Source organism: Triturus cristatus, chromosome 5_1, assembly GCF_964204655.1.
Source record: "Triturus cristatus chromosome 5_1, aTriCri1.1, whole genome shotgun sequence".
In the NCBI taxonomy this organism is placed as follows: domain Eukaryota; kingdom Metazoa; phylum Chordata; class Amphibia; order Caudata; family Salamandridae; genus Triturus; species Triturus cristatus.
Genome location: NC_140587.1, coordinates 196,298,319 through 196,321,810, shown reverse-complemented (window position 1 = coordinate 196,321,810; position 23,492 = coordinate 196,298,319). Strand labels below are relative to the sequence as shown.

The 23,492-nt window shown below is 42.9% G+C and overlaps 1 long non-coding RNA gene across 1 annotated transcript; it reads left to right on the top strand.

Moving 5' to 3' along the window:
- Positions 1-20,822: 20,822 nt before the first annotated feature.
- On the top strand, positions 20,823-22,833 carry LOC146830632 (uncharacterized). The gene is made up of 4 exons (XR_014961178.1): positions 20,823-20,915; positions 21,694-21,786; positions 21,869-21,964; positions 22,578-22,833. It is a non-coding gene; the product is annotated as an uncharacterized LOC146830632 (long non-coding RNA).
- The last annotated feature ends 659 nt before the right edge of the window (positions 22,834-23,492 follow it).

Here is a 23,492-nt window from a genome sequence, read left to right as displayed (position 1 = left end):
AGTGGAAGTCTGCCTTTCCCCCTACACCACTACACTGGCACACTGAATTGATACGATGGGGTATGGCTGAGAGAGCTATACTCAGGCAGGAGGAATTCCCGGGGTTGCGTAAGACCCTTATCTCGTTGGATTGGGATCAAATGTTGGAGACTTTCAAAGCTATGGAATCATTAACGCCCCCATCGTCACTAGTAGCCCAAACTCACCCCTCCACCCCTGCATCTCCATGAATAATTCGACTGTATCTAATTGATCAAATGTCAGCTCTATAATTATACCTATTGTATGAATGTACACGTTTTTGCCCTTCGAGGTTGCCTAAATATGATTCTATGTAACATCATGTACACCAGTATTACTATGCACAATAGGTGGCTCCACAGGAATGCAATTAGATATGTTGCGAACGAGTGAACAGGGGGATGGGGGGAGGTTGGTTATCTTTCCCTTTTTTGTTAGTTTTTAGTATTAGGTTTGCCGTGACAATATGCAGTGCATTATTACCTTTTGTTTTAGATATTTCTTTTACTACCTGTTCATGATATGTAACTTGCATCTATCCTACTCTGCTGGCATCACATGCCGATCAGATGACTGATTCTTCTTATTTTCTGGAACTTTGCAAATATATCTAATATTAACAATGACATTGTATCATTTGCAACTGCCTTCTTGTAATGTACAGCTGGTATTGATATTGACAACCGCTTTCTGTGTGTTGTTCACTTTTGAAATTCAATAAAATTATGTTTAAAAAACAAAAAAGGCAACGTTTTGCAACACTTTTGTGACTCAACATGGCTTTAAATCTTAGTAAACAGACACCAAAGTGTCACTGATAATATAAAACACACAGAATCATGCTACATGACAGGCCATAAGTGAGTGGGATGTGATGGGAGGTCATGCCATCTGCCACAGCTGCAGGCAGATGGGTATAGGCATAACAACCCTTTTCAAGATTAAACGAGAGCTCTCTTGCAAAAGATTTTAAAAAACTTTTGTACTGAAATGTCCCTTAGAACTATCTCTATGTAATGTTGTCAAGGCTGCCATTCTATATCTGTGATGTTAGGTTTAAATGTAGGGGTAAATTGATCTGCAGGAGAACTCAGATTTATTCATAAGCAGATCACAAATATAATAGAAATGATTGATACTATGATCACTATTGCTCTAGGTTGATTTAGTGAAAGGATCAACATGGAAAGGATCAACATGGAAAGGATCAACATGGAAAGGATCAACATGGAAAGGATCAACATGGTTTCTCCTGAATCAGAGAAAACAAATTCAAGATGTAAAAATAACACAAAACAAACAATTCTACTAGTTGCTTCTACTTGTGTGGATTAGCAAAGCTGTTGATTTATTCACAATGAATATATAATTCAGTTATTTGCAAGTCAGTCCTTAGCCCTATGTCAGTCTCATACAATGACGCCTCAAGTCTTCTGCTGCAGCCGCGGGGTCTTTACAACGTTCAGTGTGAATGTTCAATCATTTGAAAATGTCAGTTGATTCTATCAGTCACAAAAAAAAAATCAGTCAAAATGTAATTGTGGGAGCTTTAATCACGGAGGTTTCTCAAAAGCAGTTCCTCGATTCTCAGCCTCATGTGTTCTCAGGTCAGCTTTTCTTTCAGTAGTTCCGAACACTGCTGTTAAATGTGGAGTGCTTCCAAACTGGATTCATACCTCACACACCCAGAGAGTGAGACAAGCTGGAAAAGAAGTGTTGACGTCATCACTGATTTGCAGAGCTAAAATACAGCACAGCCTGAGGGCTCAGTTGGAGAAGAAGAGCTTGCACAAGGGTCTGAAAGCCAATCCGAGACAAGTGCAGAGCCTGCGGGGAATGAGCCAAGAGTAACCACAGCGTACCGAGCTGAAGAAGCTGTAAGTGCAGACTCTGAGCCCAAAGAAGGAACAAGCAGTTCTATCAGAGGGGGTCAACAAGCGGAAGGTGGCTAAGGAAGGGTGAGAAACTAACAACTGAGCAAAGTGACAGTGACATTAAACCACCAGTAGTCAGGTGCTTAAGAAGAACACAGGTTCCTAGTCAAAGGCACTAAGCCCCTGAATGGACATATTTTACTGAAAGAAAAAACCATATACCTGCAAGCGGTGCTTTGGGCTTTTGCCGCTATCTTTACTGAAATCTTTAAAATTGCATTTCTTCAGATCTATTGGCAGGATATTTTTATCTTGGTCTTGTTTTATTAAGTAAACTTAATCTATTTTTCTTATTTGTTGTGGGATCTTTAGTGTCTGAGTGTTTTCATTTTATTACTGTTTGAAGTGCTCCACAAACACTTTACACATTGCCTCCACGTTAATCCTGACTGCTCTGTGCTAAGCTACCCAAGGGAAAGCACAGGATAAGTTGGGGTTTGCTTGTGACTTCACCCTGACAAGGATTGTGGCTGCTGATTGAGTAGGGTTTCAACCCCCCAACCAGTAACCCAATGTTTTAGATGTTCCATGTGTCCAACCTCAGTACAAGAGGGACACTAGCCAGCAGTCAGGAATCTGGTTTCTATATACTTCTGGAGTTAAGGCCTCTCTAACCCAAAGGGCAAGTCTTGGTGTTAATATAACAAAATGACCACTGATTAATCTAGCTGATTAAGAGTGAAAAACAAATGAGAAACGCAATGGAAACTTCCAGCTGGAACCAGTGTTCCTAATACGTGTCACTTCTTTGCACATTTCATCTCTGTATCTTGCTATCTGTACCAGACGTTCCTGAGAAATAGATATTCAGGGCATCTTGGCCAGACTCATGTCTCCAATTCTGCTAAAATCAAAAAACCATGTGTTGTTGTGTAAACAGTATGTGCCTGCATGCCATGAAATGTGCAGACAGCTTGTTTGAGGTTGACAATGGAAAATAACTCAGTCAGACTAATGTTAAGTGCATTTAAAAATAGAGTCAGACTCAGGAATATATATCACAACTGAAACACAAACTTTTCCCTCATTTTCCGTGCATCCGGCCCTGATTCACTTACTCGGTTCACAATCTGGTGCTTCTTGTTGCAAACTCTAAACCTTTTCCCAAGTATCAGAAACAGTAACATCAAGGTCATAGAAGTGTCACTTAATAAGTTGGTTGTATATTCTCCATTGAAGGTGCAAGACCCACCCCAGAGAGCAGTATCTGGTGCAAGACCCAAGAGAGCAGTTGTCAGCAGTCACAAAATCATTTAAGGTCTTGTGTGCTTTACACTTCACCACAATTACTTGAGCAGGCATCTGCAATGCCTCAAGCAAATTCATAATGTAGTGTGCGTGTCCGATAGAAGAACCAGACAAGGTCGTGAAACCGCTCTGGGACCAAAACTGCCCAAAATCGTGGACCATGCCGATCCCATACTGACTATTGCCGTAGAGACTGACTCTTACATTTTCAGAGACATAACAAGCTCTAGAAAGAGTGATCTATTTTACCACCTGTGAAGAAGTTACATTGCACAAACAGGTGGCTTCCACTACACCTTCTAAGGTGCAAGCAGCATAGCCTGAATACAAAATCCCTATTTTATCTCTCAGGCAAGAGCCATCCAAAAACAACACATAATCAGGCTCTTCCAGAGGGATATCTTGAATGTCTGTTCTTGGCTTGGTACACAATTCTGTCACGTCACGACAATCATGTTTTATCAGTACTAGGCATAGATAGCACTGTAGCAGGGTTGAGACAGAAGCACATCTGCAGAGTGATGTTCTTCACAGCAAGGATAACCTGTTCATATCTTGTGATTCTGCTGTATTGGGTCTGAGTGCAGGTGAGTAGAATTTCAACAGAGTGCGGAACCATGACTGTGAGGGGAACACCATAACAATACCCTCACATTGCTGAATGCTGACAGCAAATGCAGCCACTGCCATTAGGCAACCCGGCAACAATGTGGCTACTGGGTCAAGAGCGGCTGAGAAATATGTAATAGATCCTTTGCCATTACAATAAGTCTGTGTTAGTGTGGCTAGGGAGCACCCTTTCCTCTCTGAGCAATACAAAAGGAAAGACTTCTTATAATCAGGCATTCAAGCACAAGAGAGACTTTCTCTAAGCTTGAGGAAAGAATCCCTCCATACGTTGTCCCATAGTAGTGGATCTGACACATCTATGTGCCCGATTCACAAGGGTAAACTTACACCTAAAGTCTAGGTTTAGACCTGAAGCCTTACTTTAGACCTGAAGGCCTAATGTTTACCTTTAGAGCTAAAGTCTATGGGCTTCATTTGATTCACAGAACTACTGACGTGTAGTAAAGTTACGAGTGAGGAATCTCCACACATGTCGCGGAATCTCCACATGGCGCACTCTCTGCAATGCTCAGTGTGGAGATTCTGCCCCGAGTGCTGAGATTCCACTCTCATAACTTTACTGCATGTAAATAGCTTTGTGAATCAGGCCCTACGTTTAGACCTAAAGTCTAGGTTTAGATCAGAAGTCTAAGTTTAGGCTTGAAATCTACGTTTAGGCCTGAAGTCTAAGTTTAGACCTGAAGTCTAACTTTAGATCTGAAATCGAGATCTAAAGTCTAAGGGTCTGATTCACAAAGGGCCTCCGCACTCGTGATGGAGGCTCTGCAGTCCTGGGGGAGTCTCCACAATCGGGGCGGGATCCCTGCAAGGAGAATTTTCATTGCAGAAATTCTGCCCCCAGTGTGGAGACTCCCCCAGGACTGAGGGCCTCCGCCAAAGGCATGCCCATCTCCGCCTATCTGTGCCCGGACTGCGCCTAGTGCCAGAAACCCTGGTCGGATCACTAATAACCAATATACCACGAAACTTCTTGGGACGCTAGACTACTGGCGCTGTTCACTAACTGCTGCTTTGCCGCACCTAACAGCAAGGTAGGAGCTTTCATCTGCACCCTCTGCCAGTTCTCCAGCAGCCAGCGCAAATATCAACAATGCCCTCAACACCCACTCCCAAGACACACAAGCACCAACAATGCCTACATCGCCACCCTACACTACACATCATAGAAAACCTACATGTCAACACCCCCACCAATGCACGCTTCTCAACACACGATCACTCAACCGAAATATGGGACCTGCTGAGCAGCGATGCACCCGACATCCAAAGAGAACACCACTCCGTTCATGGAATGCTTGCTCTTCGAGCTGCAAATCTCTGAAACCTTTGCCCTGAATGGAAACCTCACCTACCGATCACTCGTACCATAAGCTTCCTTTACCAACCTCATGACTGACTTAGTTGCTCCGCTCACTATCGACTCCAGAGCCTACATTCTCCTTGGTGACTTCAACTTTCACCTGGAAGACTTAAACAACCCCTGCTCCACAGCAATCCTCAAAAGCTTAAGCAACATCGGAGTTACCCAGGTTGTCTCAGAACCAACATACACCACAGGACACACACTGGACCCCATCTTCACCAGAACGACAGCATCAAATACAACTCCACCACACCACTCACATGGACCGACCATTTCATCATTCACTTTCAAATCAACACATCTCAAATTAACACCCCTACCTGGCTCAGCATTCCAAGTCGCAGCTGGGATAAAATCACAGAAGCTCAGCGCCCTCATCACAGATCAGCCTATCCCCAAAGACATCCTCAACAAGGACATCAACAACTTCAACAACTGGGTCAAGAACTGTGCAGTCTCCCTTGCACCCATCAAACCCAACAAGCATAGTAGATCAAACAAGCAGGCCAGCTGGTACACAGAAGACCTCTGAGACACCAAGCAGCACTTTAAACAGCTAGAAAGCAAATGAAGAACCAGCCATTACATCACCGACAGAACTACTTACAAGGCTTCACTCAGATGCTATCACCAGCAAATAAGAGGCACAAATAAAAAGCACTGGTGGACCACATCAAAGGAAGTTCCAACAGCTGCAAGGAGATTCTCTTGACTGTCAAGGATTTCTCCTTGCCCTCGGTCACTGTCAACAATATCGCTGCCACCCAAAAACTCTGAGACAACCTATCCAACTACAAAATCACAAACATCTATCATAACTTCACACACCAACTCATCCCCAGAGAACTAATTGCTAATCTACCCACCACCAACCAAGTCAGCCATGTGACCTAATGACAACTCTCATATGAAAAGACACAGTGGCAATCATGCGGACCATCCACTCAGGGGCACCAATGTACCCATACCCCCACCACATCCACAACCTGTGAATATCACCTATCAGCATCACCCTAACCCACATCATAAACACCTCCATCACGTCCGCCATGTTCCCGGATAAATGGAAACCTGCAGAAATCAACATAATCCTCCAGAAGACCAGAGCCGGCCCCATACACTTACACACCTCCCTAGAGGCCATATATACAATGAACTAGTGGAGCAAGGGTCAGCTCCAAAATTGCTAACGCTGCATCAGTTAAAAAATGCAGGGATGTGCCATATTTACAATGATACGGTGCACCCCTGCTTTTCCCCAGCGCTGGTGCTAAATTAAGCTGCTTAGCACCAAAGCAGGCACTCGCATTGGGGCGAATGATTTTTTATGTGCAGTGCAGGAAGGGACACCTTCCTGAACATAAACAATCTAGAATGGTGATCTGTAACTCCTATATGTGCTGCATTATGCAGCACACATAGAAGTAGCAAATCGTCATCTTTTTAAGGATTGTTTTTGTGCAGGAAGGGAAACGAAGGTGTCCCTTCCTGCACATAAACAATCATTCATGGTGATTTGCTGTTTCTATGTGTGCTGTACAGTGGCGGCTCGCATAGGTAACGCTGTGAGGCAGTGAGGCGGTGAGGCGGGGCGGGGCTGGGTGAGGGGCAGTGGAGTTTGACATACGACGGGAAAGTGTAGAGTAAAGAAATAAATAGATAAAAGCACTTACCTTGCCCTCACAGCATCGCCGATTTCAGCGATGCTGCGAGAGCAAGGTAAGTGCTTTTATTTCTTTCTTGCTTTACTCTACACTTTCCTGTCGCATGTCGAACTCCACAACCCCCCACCCAGCCCCGCCCGCCTCACCACCCCACAGCGTTACTTGTGTGAGCCGCCACTGGTGCTGTACAATGCAGCACACATAGAAAGAGCAAAATCAAGGCGACATTAATCATTTCTCCTCGTTTTGCCTTGTTAAGACCAGATTTTTTTGGTCATAATTTTGGCGCTGTCCCATATTTGTTCCACCCTTGTAAATAGGGGGCAGTGACAAAATCAATGGGTGTTGCGGCAGAACGCCCACCGCAACACCCATTGCCCGCCCCATTCACACTAAGTGTAGCGTGAAAGGGGGCTTTATTTACAAGACGGCGTTAAGTCGTGTTAAGTGGCTTAACTCCGCCTTGCCAATAGGGCGATGGACTTAACACTACCAGAACATCTTAAAAAGTGACGTTCTGGTGGTGTGCAATGCAAATCAAAATAACATATAGAGGACTACTTTCTTACAGTACTGCAATTTGATTGGGACACTTTTTCCCATTTAAGCCAAATGATCCAACAAGGCAATGCTTTCTTCTTTGCATGTCAACACAACTAACAGGTCATGGAGGTATTGAACCACAGCTGACTTTCACAGAAGTTGTAGGGTCTCCAGATTCTTTTCCAGTTTCTGGTTGGAGATTGAGGGGTTCTCTGTAAACCCTCGATGAACTCAGCAACATTCCAACTCTTAATTTTGGAACCGGAAAGCAAGGAGAAACTGACTATTGTCATGGAACGGGATGGAAAAGAATGCATGGCACACGGTTATGACCGTGAACCACTCAACATCACAGGGTTTTAGACTAATATCACTGCAGGATTGGATATCACAGGACAACATGGGACAGCAATATTATAAACCTTTCGCAAGTCCTGCACGACCCGCCAAGTTTAGTTTAGTTTAGTTTAAAGGAGTTTGTAGAGCGCTTGGTAACACCTCCCGGTGTGTCCCCGCGCTATGGAGAAAGAATGCAGCAGTAGAGGAAAAAAAAGAGGAAGGAACCAATTCACACAGCAAAGAGGCAAGTTTTCAGTTTCTTCCTGAATACGATTTCATTACAAGTGTGTTTGACTTCCACGGGTCTATGATCGGGGGAGTTCAAGGGACTACCTAAGATCTCCTTTAAGATGCCTTGCTCTAACATGGATTCAAAACAGGGGTAATTCCAGCCAGCGCCTCTACCCAGAGGTTGTACTGAGGAAGGAGTTGGGAGAAATTATGCATTTGGTTTATTGTTACTCTCACAGGTTCAACATCTTTAATCAGTCCAATGTCTTTGGCAGCATAAACCCAGACTTCCTCTTTTACAGTCCTTTAAGTCAGGGGGGTAAGTGTTCTTTTCTCAAAATGGGAAACAGCCCAACAGCTGACTTTTGGGTACTGAATTTAAAATCTGCATCCTCATCATGTGTTTGATGCTCAACACCATCCGGCAGCGTCTGTTGGCAGCTACGGGGAGGGCGGACAAGCGCGCAAATATCAATATTAAAAATAAATGTACCTGACCCAAGGTCCTCTGTTCCGGGCCTCTTCTCGGGAACTGGGTGCTGCAGAGCAGGCACCAATCCTGGCGCTGCTCTCATGATCTGAGAGCAGCGCCCTGATTGGAGGGAGCGGCCTCACTCGGCACTATAACATGACTTTAACCTTTGTTTTTTTCAATAAATTTCTATGGTTTCCTTAAAGTAAAATAAAATTGTATTCCCCTACCTACCTATCACGTCACTTTAACCTTCGTTTTTTCCAGTACATTTCTAAGGTTTATTTAAAGCAAAATAAGATCTTTTTATCGTTGTGACTCATTTTATAGTTTTCTCCTCCCATAGATCCTTATTTTATCATGTTATTGGTGACTTTTCTTTGAGTTAGTTGTGTCCTTGTTCGTTTTCATCAAAGTCTTCCCTTTAATGCACTCAGTTGCAATGTGCAGGTTTTCCTTGGAGCTACTGCATTTGCTCAAATGTTTTACCTTGCTGTCCATTCTTTTTATGTCTTCCAGCTTGTTTCCGCTTGTCAGAATCGCTTCCTGTTCGCAATCTTTTCATTGCTTAGTTCTGTCAGCTCCACGGAGCCCCAAAGGAATTCTTGCAATGTTTTCTTTTAACTTGAATATGTTTTATTTGCCTTTGAGCAACAATAAAAGTGTATCCTTCATACAACGTATGGTTACTGCCTTGGGCATATCACAACAGTAAACAAGCATGGGTAAAGCCAGCAAGTCTGGCTTTAATATTCCGCATGCTTATACAGGAATACACAAATGCAAAGTCAATTTTTTCGCGCATAAATGTTGTTTATCACAGTTAAGGAGGCATTGTTGGCTTTGCTAATAATGGGAAAAAGGAGCAAAAACTTCAAATTTCACTATGGGAAGAACATAGGAGATAAAGATTTGAATGTGACAAACAGTGTGATCACTGAGTTCAATTTCAGCTGCAAAATAGTCCCTCATCCATTTGAATAGAAGCACTTCCTGGAAGGCGGAATGATACAACAACTAGCCAACAATATGAAGTGAGAGAGCGCCCTCTGGGTGGAGCCAAAGCAATCTGTTTGTTATTTTAAAGCATATGCTGTCAAGCAAGACCTACAAACGATGTATCCACCTACTCGTTTCAAAATGTTGTTCCTTTTAGAGCTAGACAAATTAAATACAGTTGTTAATTGATGTTCTTTTCAATTCATAAGCATTGTTTATAACATCTATGCATACTGTTTCTCCCAAATAGTTCCAAACTGTCCTTCACGAGAGTGCACTAGGGCAAATGTACCCACTTCAGGTTCATTCAAATAATATCGATTAGCATTCTTTGTTTCAATTAGTGCTTGTATTTCATTTATTTACAATTAACTTTATTTACCAAAAAACACATACACGAAAAAGCACAGCTTCCCACACTGTTGCACAGTACAGAGATTCCAAACAAAACCTACCCAAAATCGTATGCAGGTAGTGATACCACTGCCCATTGAAATATTTTGATTTTCTCGAATATATGTGAAAACATAATTTCTCAATGATCAAAATATCTTTTCTAGGGGAAAGATTTTATATTCAGGGATCACAACATATTTTCACAGCCAACAAATAGAGTAAAGCTCTTCTGGCATCACAATATTCTCATTGTAGATAATGTTCCAATATAATTTTAAGGATGCCAGATATTCTGTTCTAGCTCTAAGATTATAGAGCCTTCTTCAGGATTTAGCTACACTGAGATCAGGAGTGAACCATATTTTGGAGAATATGTATTCAACATCGCAACAGTTTTAAAGAGGAGAGTGAGGCATTAGCGGTCTAAAACTAAGAGCCTTCCCATTGGGGGTTAGACATTGCTTCACTCATAGTCTAAGAGCGATGGGTGGCAAATCAGTGGGTCACTAAGGTTTCAAGCCTAAGCACCAGCTCCTACTTACCTTGGACTGGTCATCTGACCAGTGTAGGGCCCCTCCAGAGTCGGCTGTCTTGCCTTGCGACCCTACCTCTCTGCACTTCATCTCCGTCTGCTTCACTCCCTCACACTCTCGCTTCTACATGTTCTCTGCCTCTGTCTGTCCCTGTGCTTGTCTTTCTGTGCCTGTTGTAGTGTGTGCCCTCTTTGTTGCTCTGCCCAGGCCTTTTGTATTGACTTTTGTGCCCCTTTTTTGCACCTTGGTTTTTTTGCACTCGTTTTTCCGCTGTGACCGTTTTGTCTTTTGGTCTTTGGTGTTTTCTGCTTGTTTGTCTTCTGTGCCCGCTTTTTTTGCTTTTCTGCCCATTTTCCTCTGCCCAGTCTTTTGTGCCCATAATTGGGCTCCCTAGCTTCTTGCTTCGCTTCTGGGACACCCCAGTCTTCCCCCTTCCTGTGCTTTTCCCACCTCCCTCCTCCCCCTCTCCTTACCTGCTTCTCCTGCATGCCTTCTCCTACTGCTGTCCTGCCCCTCCCTAGAATCAGCTGCCCTCTTCCCCTCCTAGGAGCTACTTAATGGCGGCAGCTGTGTGACCCCATTGGGCAGGTGCCTAGGCCCCAGCTTCCACTTACCTTGGACTGGTTCTCTGACCACTCTGGACTTCTGGACCCATTTGTATTGCCTTGAAGGCCCCGCCTCTCTGCGCTCCTTTTCTCCATCTGCTTCACTCCCTCACTCTCTCGCTTCTACCAGTGCTCTGTCGGTATTTTTTACTTGTTTTTTCTCTGTGCTCATCTTGTATTTTGTGCTTTGATCTTTTGTACTCATGTTTCCTCTATGCCCGTTTTGTCTTTTGTGCTTTGGTCTTCTGTGTCTGTTTTTGTGCTTTTGTGTCTGTATTGCTGTTTCCAGCCTTTGGTGCCTGTAATTTGGCTCCCCTGCTTCTTCCCTCGCTTCTCGGATTCCTCCTTCTTCGCCCCCTTCCTCGCCCTTCCTGCCTCCCCCCTCCCCTCTTCTTACCTTCTCCCACGTGCATTCTCTCACTGCTTTACCACCATTCCCTATCCCCGCCCGCCAGGGCTTTAATTTAAGTGGGATGACAAATCTGGGGGGTCTCTCAAAGGGCGTGGCCAATGTAATTAAGGGTGTGGCTTAAAAACATGTAAGCTAAAAATCTTTGCTTAGCATAGTGTGCCACCCGACCTGTATTTTGCTGTTTCTGTCATTGCTTCCAGATGTGACTTGGGTTTCCGACTCACGGGGCGCCTTCCTGGAACACGTGCAGCCGCTGCCCGCAAAGGCCATCAGCAGTGATGTGTATTCCACCCCGAGCCAGACAGGAGAAAACAACTCATTACACGCTTATCAGACTGTGCCAGTTCCCCACTGAAGGTCAGCTGCGGGTGCAGGAGATATGTAATGACCAGCAGATCCGTGGTGTGAATCCGGTTCTCCTTGTAACCTTCACGAGCTGGTAGCTCAGTGTGTTATCGCACCTGCTGCTGAGATCTCATGTGATGTGTCCGTGCCTCGAACCTCATTCCCCGGGTGCTAAGTGAGCTGAGTGCAACTGCCGCAGCCCTCCACCTACCGCTTCAGGGTTGTTGCCAGACCCCAGGCAGGAAGGGAGGCGGAGTCTGGAAGTGTGGGGTGTTGTGGTTAAGGGGGGCAGGGGTGGCAGCATGGGCTGGGAGAGGCTGATAAGAATGCTGCTGCAGACACGTGGTCCATCCTCAGCAGTAGAAGACGGGTCGACGCCGGGGGTCCAGCTGCCCAGGAGAAGAGAGGAAACAGTGGCTGTGCTGCCCTGGAGAGAGTGTCAGTGCTTATTGATGCCTCTGAAGAAGGGAAGACGCGGTGATACCCCCGCTGGAGCCTATGGTGCAGAGGTGAGGAGGCGGCTCAGGGTCCCATGTGGAGTGGGGTGGAGATGGTTGTTACCTCTGTTTTGGGATAAGTGGAGTGGGGGGCAGTGAAACAATGAGGAGGATTTAGGAAAAGAAGGGGCGAGGGAGGGTAAAGGAAGGAAAAGAAAGGTTGGGGTGGGGTATAGACAAGGTAAACCCCCATAGGGTGCATGGGGGCTCAGAAGAGGGGATGGGGGGTGTAGGGGCTCTGAAGAGGGGATGGGCGGCAGAGGAAGGGGTCGAGGGGAGAGGGAGGTAGACACGCACAGGCGCATGCCAGACGCTGGGAGAGAAGTGGATGTCTATAAAATAGGGCACCCGTAGTGGGGGCGCAAACTATCATACCCAATCTCCAATGACGACACAGGAAGTGGCGTCACAAGTAGTGAAGTCATGCCCAACTGATAATCTTTACTTAAAAGGGCAAGAGAATATGATACAGACGTCGTAAATTAACAAAATCACAAAGAAATATGTAACGTCATTTTTTTGTTTTGTTTTTAACTCGTATAAATGACGTGTTTTTCCACATATCGAAGGTCTAGCATGGAACTGGCTGAAAGTGACAACGTATTGCAAACGGACCCGTGGAATTTGCATACCTAAACTGCTCTTAGTGAATGAACACAATGGTCTGTGTGGGTTCGGTACACTTGTCAAGGTTTGTTTGTGTCCTGCGTGTGTTCTTTATCTAAAGAGCACAGCATGCCTCGTGTTTACTGACGGTTCGACAATAGAAGGGTTAATCGTGTCAGCTCTCTGCTCCTCAGCTAAGAGGTTCAAAGCTAGGCTTCCCCCACAAATAAAGTGGTGCAGCCAGAGGGGGTGGGGTGCACTTATATCCCTAGGTCAGCTTACACAGCCATTGTTTACAGTGCTAGCTGCGGGTGCACAAGGTCACACCTCTCTAATTCGGCCTAAAGGGGACGGAGTCCCCTTTCTAACAAGCCCGGGAGTTGTGTGCGAGTGGTGCGCGCGAAAGTGATCGTGTGCTGCCGCCAGCGCGCACGCTCGCTAAGCAGTAAAAGGAAATTAAAACAAAAAGCACGGGAGTGGTGCGCGCGCATTAGTGATCGCGCTGGAAGGGAGGCAGATGGCAGCTGCGCACGTGCACGCTCGCGTGTACGCAAGCTTGAGGCCAGCGAGGTCTGGCAGCACTTTGAAAATCCCAATACTAAATGTCTCGCAGAGCAACGCATGCGCTGGCTCAGGCAAGACCTAAAAATACATGGTGCTGGGTCAGTTTGGGCTACTATTTATGAAGCTGCATTTGCACAATTGTGAAAAGCTGTATGTTACAAGACAGCGTATACACTGTTTGAGAAAGTAAGTAATTTTGGTTTCAGAATGTTTTAATTTTATTGAATGACAATTCCCGTTATCAAACAATAAAAATAACTGAAATGACAGGAGTAAACACTCCTTGGCTGTGTTTTACTCACAAATTGAGCATATTGAGAAAAGTGCATAAAATATGGGGGAAAAAATCTTACACAATTTCAGGTAGGGCATTGATTTGGGATGAAGAATCATCTTTAATGTCGCACAAAATCCCCAGGAGGAAGAGTGGAGGTAGAGCTACCATCTTGCGCCGGGTACTCCATCAATATCTGTACCAACTGGGCAGCATGCAGTTTGTAAAACTGAACTGGCTGGCAGGATTACAACTTTTATGGAAGAGATTCAATCAGGCAAATAGAGTGAACCTATATGGGCTCCCTGCTGGATTCTATAGATGTTGTGCGACAGTTTGTTGGAGCAATATAAAGTGCATAGGATATTGGTGTGAGAAGGTGGCCTGATATGTGCTGTCCACTAGTTCTAGTGGGCACCTTGTATCAGTCCAAACAACCCCTTATGATGAATTGGTTAAAGACAACCTTTATTGAAAGCTATCCTAGTGGTAGCTATGGAGAGCAGCCTTCTGGCTAAGTCTTGAAGGAATGTAAAGCAGCTTGTTTTACCAGTCTATAATCTCTTGAATGATCAAATGAAAGGACAACCACACCAGGTATATATTTAAAATATATGTATTTAGGTTAAAACACACCCCTCTAGTCTCTTTATGAGACTGGAGTTCGAAGTACTTAAGTTACAAGTTAGTAATCAACAGTAGTAGCACAAATACACGTTTGGGCCCTAGGGGCGTACCAAACCATATACCAATAAAGTGGTATAAGAACCATGACAGAACTAGACGCAAGGCCTAGAGCCTGTAGAATCGCTGGGACCCCAAGGAACCACCCATGGTAGTGACACATGTGTAAACACAACCGCGGGTTCCCGTTATCTTCTATGGCCAATGTCGCGGTTGGAAATTTAAAGATTAGGGACACTTAGAATTGAGTGAGGGCCAAACCCTTTTGGACTTAAGTAGTTCTAGGGCTAGCACCCACGAGAGCACCGGAGTACTCGTGTTACCTCACCCAGGGAAGCCGGGTGCATAGGTGTCTTTTGGTGTCGGGTCACGTCGTCGATTACAATGGAAGCTGGCGAAGAAGTGCTGCTGCTGTGAAGAGGAAAAGTGTCCGAAGAGATCCAAGCCTGGATCTAGGATGGAAGGAACCTGAAAGCAGAGGGGACAGAGTCTGGGTCACTAGCCAGTGACTGAGGGCAGGATGGACCAATGCCCACAGATGTCAGGTGCTTCAGGTGAGTTGACGGGTGCCTTGACTCTTCAGCCACGAGGTCCAGGAGGCGTCGACAAAGTCCACGAGCCGGATTCGAGCTGTCCCACGAAGTCTGTCGAGTGCTGCGGTGTCGGCGACCAGATTGGACCCAACAAGCCTTGGCAACGGCAAGTCTCGTGGAAAGAGAAGAAGGACGTCGGTGCAGACCAGCAAGGTCTGCCAGCAAGGGTAAGTCAGGGCACATCTGGAGCAACCAGGAAAGCCAAAGCAGAAGAGGAGTTGTCTTCGTGGGGACCCACTAGCCAACAGGCTAGCAATCGCGAAGGAGCCTCAAGCGGTCGCACTGGAACCTGGCCCACGGGTCACTCGTGGAGTGGAGGCCAGAGATCTTCAGTGCAGTCTGTGCTCAAGTCTGGGGCTACACGGAGCCCAAAGCAGAACTTCAGGAATTTACAAGAAGTTGATGTACCAGCAATAGTACACGGTGTCCAGGGGTCACGGTTCCTCGTCACCCACGATAGCCATGGGCCTCAGCTTTGCTGTGGACTCAGGGTAGCCTCGGGGAAGTCAGGAAATCCACCTCTGGTGATGCAGAGACTTCGGCGTCCAACGGGAGCTTCGGAATTGCAGACCGCACAGTTGCTTCTTTGGTGCCTGTCAAGCAGGGGAGTCACTCCTTGACCCCAAGGGAGATTTCTTCAGTCTTCTAGTCAGGATAGAACGTCGAAGGTCCAGGATATATATTGCAGAGTTTCGTCCAGGGAATCTAAAGTCGCAAGGACTGGGTTCCCATACTTATACAAAGTTTGGGAGTTGGACATACTCTAGGGACCCACCCATGGGAGGGTTTGGAAAGAGGGGTGGTTACACCCATTTCCATTGTCCAGTTTCGTGCCAGAGCAGGGGCAGGTAGCCCCTGCAACCAGTTTGAACTGGACTATGCACAGGGACACCAAGTGTGACCCCAGTGCAGGACTTCAAAGCACCAGAGAGTGCTCCCGCCCAGCCCCAATATACATCTGCCTGTCTGGGGAGGTGGTTCCACCTCCCTTCGACAGGAAACCTATTGTCCAGGCCTCCCCTGCTGGAGTTTCGGTCAGCAGCAGGAGGCCAGACCCGTGTCTGTGGCAGAGGCATCCATTTTGTGATGCCAGGGCTCAAGAAAGTCCTACCGGGTTAGACCAGTGTGAACATGTCTCTCCATCTAGAAGGGTGGAATGCTACCACCGCCGCCAGAACTGGTGGGGGGGGGGGGGGGTAGTATTCCAAAGCGTTTGACACCAAACACGACATGTTTCCGTGCAGCCATCCCAAAGTTAGCATTTACCGCGAGGTTATAATGCACTTAAGAGTATATGGTCAGGCTGCACCACAAACAGCATCAGAGGAGATACTCCGAACGCTGCAGAAGGGCTCTGCTCATATATTTGAAAAGAAGGGGACCCCTACATAACCAATGAGATTGTTATACGTAGGGAATGTTAACAAAGTTAAAGAAAGTTATAACAATCATGAATGTGGTTTTGTATACATGTTTAGGCTAAGGTTCATACTCAAGGCATTTTATCCAAAATGTTTTATTGTTTAAAAAATGTTTTTTGTCTCTTCATGATTGTTTTCTGTTTTTTTCTTTTTTGATTATCAATTGGACATTTTCTGTCTTCTCATAACTGAATTCACTTTATTTTCTCTGTTTTCTTCTTAATTATAGTTAATTTTCACTTTTCTAACATTTAAGCTCTATATGTTGGTATAATAATAAATCCATTTAGAGTTAGACATGGCCAATTTAAAAACTTTTGGCTTCTCAGATGACGACTTTGTCTCTATGGTGGGTGCGTCCATGAATTTTGACAATAGAGGTACATCCAATGCAGAAAGCAACTAGGATTTAGTTAAACTATTATCCCTAAAAAAGAAAACAAAAAGGATTGAGCTACATGGCCAGTTTATGCTAGAATATTTAAGAGCTGGTGTCATCCCTCAAGGCTTGCAAATTAAAAACATTCCAGGACTCTTTGTTCATATTAAGGAGTTCCTAGAGAAATGGTCCCAAATTGCAAATCGTTGTTCTAGGGATTTAATGATGCTGATAGTCGAAACCGCCAAAGAAATGTTTTCACAGCTATTAAATGAAATCTTGGAATTAGAAAACAAAATAATATCATCTACGGCGCTAGAGGATGCAAAAAAGAAATTAGATGAACTAGACCTGGAACTGAGTTCCTATAATGACTACCTTACAAAACGTAAGACTGATAAACTTAAAAAAGACATCAGATTTTTCAGTAAGGAAAGTGTCTATTCTTATTTGACAGAAGGATATTATTCACAATCTGAGTCTTTTGATCAAGATAATCCTGTTTACCAACAAGGTTCCAGACAATACAATAGTAAGAAAGTACTTACTTTCTCTGACACCTCAGACTCCGATGGTGATGGTCCATCACCCAATTTTGATAATAGAACTAATAGATACACTCCACGTCAAAATAAGAGTTACCGCCCTTTTTTAGGGAGACGCAGCCAATACAGAGGACATTGGCGAGCGCGATACCATCAACAAAATCAGCCTCAGTACCAACCTCAGCAACAATACCAGCCTCGTCCCCAATATCAGACGCAATTCCAGGGACATCAACAAACAAATCAGAACCAGTTCTTAGAGACCAGGAATGCACGGTATTGGAGACAATAAAAACTATACCAATTTTCAACTTGAGCTTATTAAAAAGTAATAAATCAATCTATTCTCTTCTATCCAAAGGATTATCCTTTGTACCCCATTCGGGATTAAATACATTTGAACTATTTAATGATTTGCAAGCCTTTTTTCGCAAAATTAGATTGAAATCTTTTTTTTCAAATAGAGAACCTGGAGTTACGGAGATCAATAGATCAGGTTTGGCACCTAAATCTATCTTTACTCCTACCTTGGAGCAAGTTGCACCAGAAGTAAAAATATTTGAAAATGTGGTCCTTGATAAACTAACTAATGCTACTAAATATGTCCCTAAAACTCTTTTTAACATCTCACAAGATGAATATGATGCCCTCCAAAAATTAAAAACTACCAGCGATATAACAATAAAAAGTTGTGATAAGGGAGGCGGAATAGCGATTCTGGATACTACTACCTACATCGGCAAAATTGATGACATGCTTAGTGATACTAATTTCTATTTAAAAATCAATAGAAACCCCACTGAAAAGATTAAAAACAAAATTCAAAGACTGACTACAAAAGCGTTAAGACAAGGCTCTATTTGTGATAAAGAGTTTGAATACTTGAATACGCAGTTCCCCAAACTGGCGAGCTTGTATGGTATTCCTAAAATTCACAAAAACGAAACTGACCCCCCATTTAGACCAATAGTAACCACTATAGGGTCTGTTACGGAACCAATGTCTAAATATCTGGATAAGATCTTACGTCCTTTTGTAACACAAATCCCAGGCCACGTGCAGGATACACGGCATATTATTAACCTCCTGGAAGGCACAACGTTCAATGCAAAGAGACAATGGATGGCTACTTTAGATATAGAAAGTTTATATACCAATATACCTTGTGCTGGAGCCATCACAGCAGTTGAATGGTTTATAAACACTTATAACATCGAATGTGATATCACCTTTATCTTGGGTTGTTTACGAATTATACTTGAAGAAAATGTTTTTGAATTTAGAGGTACTCTTTATAAACAAGTTAAAGGAGTAAGTATGGGTGCATCTTGTGCTCCAACGATAGCTAACATCTATGTCGCCCATTTTGAACAACAATTTATCTTCAATGAAGTGGCCCCTTTTTACGAATCAATATTACATTGGTCAAGATATATAGATGATATTGTATTCATCTGGGATGATAATGAAGACATTCTTTCAGATTTTCTAATTTGGCTCAATTGCTGCGATATTAATCTTAAATTTACTTCGCATATTAGTAATACCGAATTAGAATTTCTAGACATCCTGATAAAACATGAAGACAGCCATCTATTTATGGATCTCTATATTAAGCCTACTGCCCGTAACACTTTGTTACACTACAATAGTTTTCATCCAGCCACACAAAAGAACAGCATTCCGTTTAGCCAATTTTTACATTTGCGACGGAACTGCACAAGATTAGAAGATTATGATCTAAGAGCTGATGACATGAAGAAAAAATTTGTAGAACGTGGATATCCACCCAGATTAATTAGAGATTCATACAAGCGCGCCAGATACTATGATCGACAACATCTCTTAAAAAATTTGCAACATAAGGAAGATGCAAAATTAGTCTTTGTCACGCGACATTCGTTGATGAACGAATAGATTCGCCAGATTATTTGCTCAAATTGGCACCTCCTCAATGTTAACATACCCAAACTCGAACAAATACCTAAGCCCCTTTTTGCTTATCGTAAAAACAAAAATATTAAAGACCTGGTGGTCAGATCACGCATGCCGCAACAAAAAGAGCCAATACAGCGAAGTATTGACGGCATGCGTCCTATCGAGGGCAATTTTAAGTGTGGCACATGCAAAGTCTGTCCGCAAGCAATGAAGAAAAAAGAACTACACTTTAACGGACAGTTAATAACATCTAGACATCTTAATAACTGCAAAACTAAAAATATCATCTACTTACTGCTTTGCCCATGTGACAAAGGATATGTAGGCGAAACATCGCGCACTCTTAATACTCGCCTCACTGAGCATAAATCAGCCATAAAAACCAAAAAATACACTGCACCTTTGGTATCGCATTTCCTGGATAATAACCATACTCCAGAGGAAATACGCTGGTTCATTCTGGAAAGAATAGTAACTAAGGAAGGACAATGTTCAGATAAAATAAGGAAAAAACGTGAGGTCTTTTGGATTTTTTCCCTGGATACTGTTAACAAGGGACTAAACTTAGATATTCCATGGGAGCAGAGCTTTTTATAGTATCATAAAGTTCAGTCCCACTATCTGTGTCACCATATTCTGAATTTTCACTTCAAGTTAGTCGCCAGTAGCATATCCAGGTAAATCTCGTGTTTTGGATTATTGGTAGCCCCCCCCCCCGTTTTCAATTTTTCTTAATTAAGGCCTTATAATGAAGGTGTAATAATGATTTACTTCCTAGGTGATAAATGATACATGCAACGACGAGCTGTAACCTATATCCGACTATTCCCCAGATCATCTAGACTTTGGACAAACTTCTTTGACTTCTGCTTTTTTATTTTGAATTACTTGTTTACAAATTTTCACCGGTATTGCGCTATATTCACATGGCTCTCCACGTTAGAGCCTTTACTATTCTATTTTAGATCCCAGTAGCGGGAGTTCGATTCTATGCATAAGCAGCATAGGTGGTGTTATTTTTATTTGGTTATTTTTATTCTGGCAAGAATCCTGGGGCAGATGCATTACTCCAACGACCAGTGTTATCTCAGATATGACAACTTATACGTTCCATTTGGATAGTCTTTTCTCTCATAAATATGGTCCTTATTTACCATTGTCAGTGCTTCGGGGCTTGGGATGAAAGCCTTTCATTAAATTTTTGCCTCCTCAAGCGCGATATATCTGTCAGCAAAATTTAGGTCTATCTCGTCGTATCAATGTAGCTCTCCCGGTTAGAGCCTTCATTATTCACTTTTAGATTCCAGTAGTGCAGGTTCGATCCCCTGTTGAACTTTCTTTTTCGGTGCTATCTTAGATTTTGGTAGTAATGTTCGGGTAAATACACATTATCCCATAGATTATACCCTTCACGATTTCCATTTAAGATAGGATTATTTATATGTTTAAACGATTACCTTACCTTTCGCCTCACTGCAATATGGTAGACTTATAGTTCTGTCCCCTATTGGTCCATGTCATCACGTGATTTAACTAGCGCGGCAATTTTTTTGCTATTTAAATGTCAGCGACAAACTCTATGGTTTGCAGCCATTGAGGTTATCGCCAGCAGACCAGCGAAGCTCTCTCTCGTTTTGGAACAGGCCCCCCGTCACATACGGCACTCAGCTATCTACAAGGTGAGATTGTGATACAGAGTCACTTTTCAAAATAAGGGAGTCTTTCTTAAGCGTAGAGTTGGCAGTTATATAGTCTCTCATTTGGTTTCATTTTTTTATATCGATCACTCGATCAGAAAATACCTCTATACAAGAAATAATCATCCTGCAGATGTAAGAATGTTTATACCACAATCTGGGTATACTGGGAATGGTCCTCCAATAGTACATTCTGGGTAGGACCATTTCCAGGAAATACCCCTCATGTAATTTGTAGACATTGTTGAGTTAACACTTAATATTGGAATAGTGCTCACCTCAAGAGACCTAACATTTAAAGTTTGTATATAGCGTTATTTTTTTAGTCGCATCTGACGGATCTATAGTGTCATAACTTAATTGCCAAACGCCTTGTTAGAATATTCTTGACGTCAAGCAGTATATCACGATTCGACTATTGCAGTTATAATAGACAATATGGGACAACACTTGGTGATCGATTTTTTCTCCCCCCTTTCTTTTTTTCGTTTTTCCTTACAAATGAGATCTGTTATCCGTTTAGCACAAGTCATAATGGCAAAAATATGTTCATATTCCTTCGTCTGATACTCTTGAGCCACATCAAACAATGCACTGTGATAGCTATATATCTAGAACTGCAGTCTTCATAATGTTATAAAAAAAAAAATTCCCCACCCGTTCCCCATCGGGCTTATAATATACTATGGTATCGGTGTGATATTGGTCGTAGTGTGAGCATCTAGCACTATATTATTGATTAAACTTTATTGTTTCACAGATAAGATTTCCATCACCCGGAATTTCTCGAACCACCAGTTTGGTATAAACTTTGGGCCTAATTTATCTTAAGTCTTCGTTCCAGTTCACCAAAGTAAGTTAAGTCATGAGGCAATTGTTACCGCTCATTAATAGTTAATCATAAATAATTAAAGCATTCATATGTTCTCTTTTAGGATATAGAATTCTTACAGTACATACAGACAGCTGGACTATAAGAGACGAGGGTACTGTATCCTCTACATTAGAAAACATTATCCGATACCATTTGAGTAAGTACAATGAGAAATCAATAATATCCAGAGTAATTGGATATACAAGCAGTACCTATCATGCCCACTTTAGGTATTTAGAAGTCTCTAACAAACATATAACTTTGGAAATTAAGTTAGGATACGTTAACATTCTTGATATCCTAAATTTGTACAGAGTAATATTGGCCATGGAACACCCCTTTTTAAATAAGTAGCTAATATGACACCCCTTATCTGTCTTTCTCTTATTCATCTCTTCTATCTGTTCTATTTTCCCTTCATTTTTTTCTTTGATCGTTATAATATGTAATACAAAAAGGAGCATCTTATTACACATTGGTTGGTGATGTTAGTAGTTTATGTATTTAATTATTTAACTGAATCATTAAGGAATTATATGTTGTGCTGGCATCCATGTTCAATAACATTATATTGCTTTGTATGAACCGTATTTAGCTGTTGTAACTATCGGTATTTTTATTAATGCAGTTATGTTGTTTATAATAGACCCGATATGCCAGGTATTTCGAAATAATCACATGTAACTATGATTGTGTATGCTTTTCCAAAATGCAAATTTATAATCTTATATTGTTGTGTTTTGTGTGTATTTATAATTTCTGTCTTTTAGAGCAACAATGCAATAGACGGTGTCCTGATGAAGGCATCTTTGCCGAAACGCGCGTAGTCTCCATCCACCGCTTTGCTTTCATCAATCTTGTTTTGAATTTAGTATTATTTTCTTTATGTTTATATGTATTTTACATCATATCTTCAATTAAGTGTTATTTGATGTCATAATTTGAAAATAATATTATTGTATACAGACATCTTTTTCATTGATTATATTTTATAAAAAGATTATTAAATAAATGATTTTAAACATATGAATTTGTTGGAGTTGCACTTGGGAATCGAATTTAATTGAAAGCATTCACTCCATATAGATACACACCTGGCTATTAGTGGCATTTTTTATTCATGAAGGGCTCTGCTCATGCAGGGGCACCCTCTCACATAAAAACCAAGCACTCTGCCTTCAGGATTATTAAGGCCTACCATAGGAGTGACTTATAGGTTTTATATGTGTGTGCAATGGTAGTGATATAGGTAGCCTATACCACTGTAAGGGGTGCAAGCACACCCTTACCCAGGCTGCAGTAGCAGACCTGTGGTGTCCTTTTGGAGTGCTTCCCAGGGGTGGCATAATACATGCTTCAGCCCCTGGTAGGCCTCTGAGGTACCTATGCCCTAGGTACATAGTATACCATATACTAGGGGCTTATAAGGCACTCCAGAATCTAATTAGATATGTACCTAATGTACATGGAAACCATTTTAGAGAGGAAGCAGCTAGGCTAGGGTCATGATTAGCAGGGCCACAGCCAGACTAAGGTCGAAAAACAGTGAAACACCAGCAAAAAGTGGGGGTACCCATGTGAAGCAGATCCTACTCTCCTACAATTGGCTCCACAAACCACACAGGCTTTTTCATCAGAATTTTACACTGGATTCAGCAAATACTTCAGAATAAAGACAACAGCAT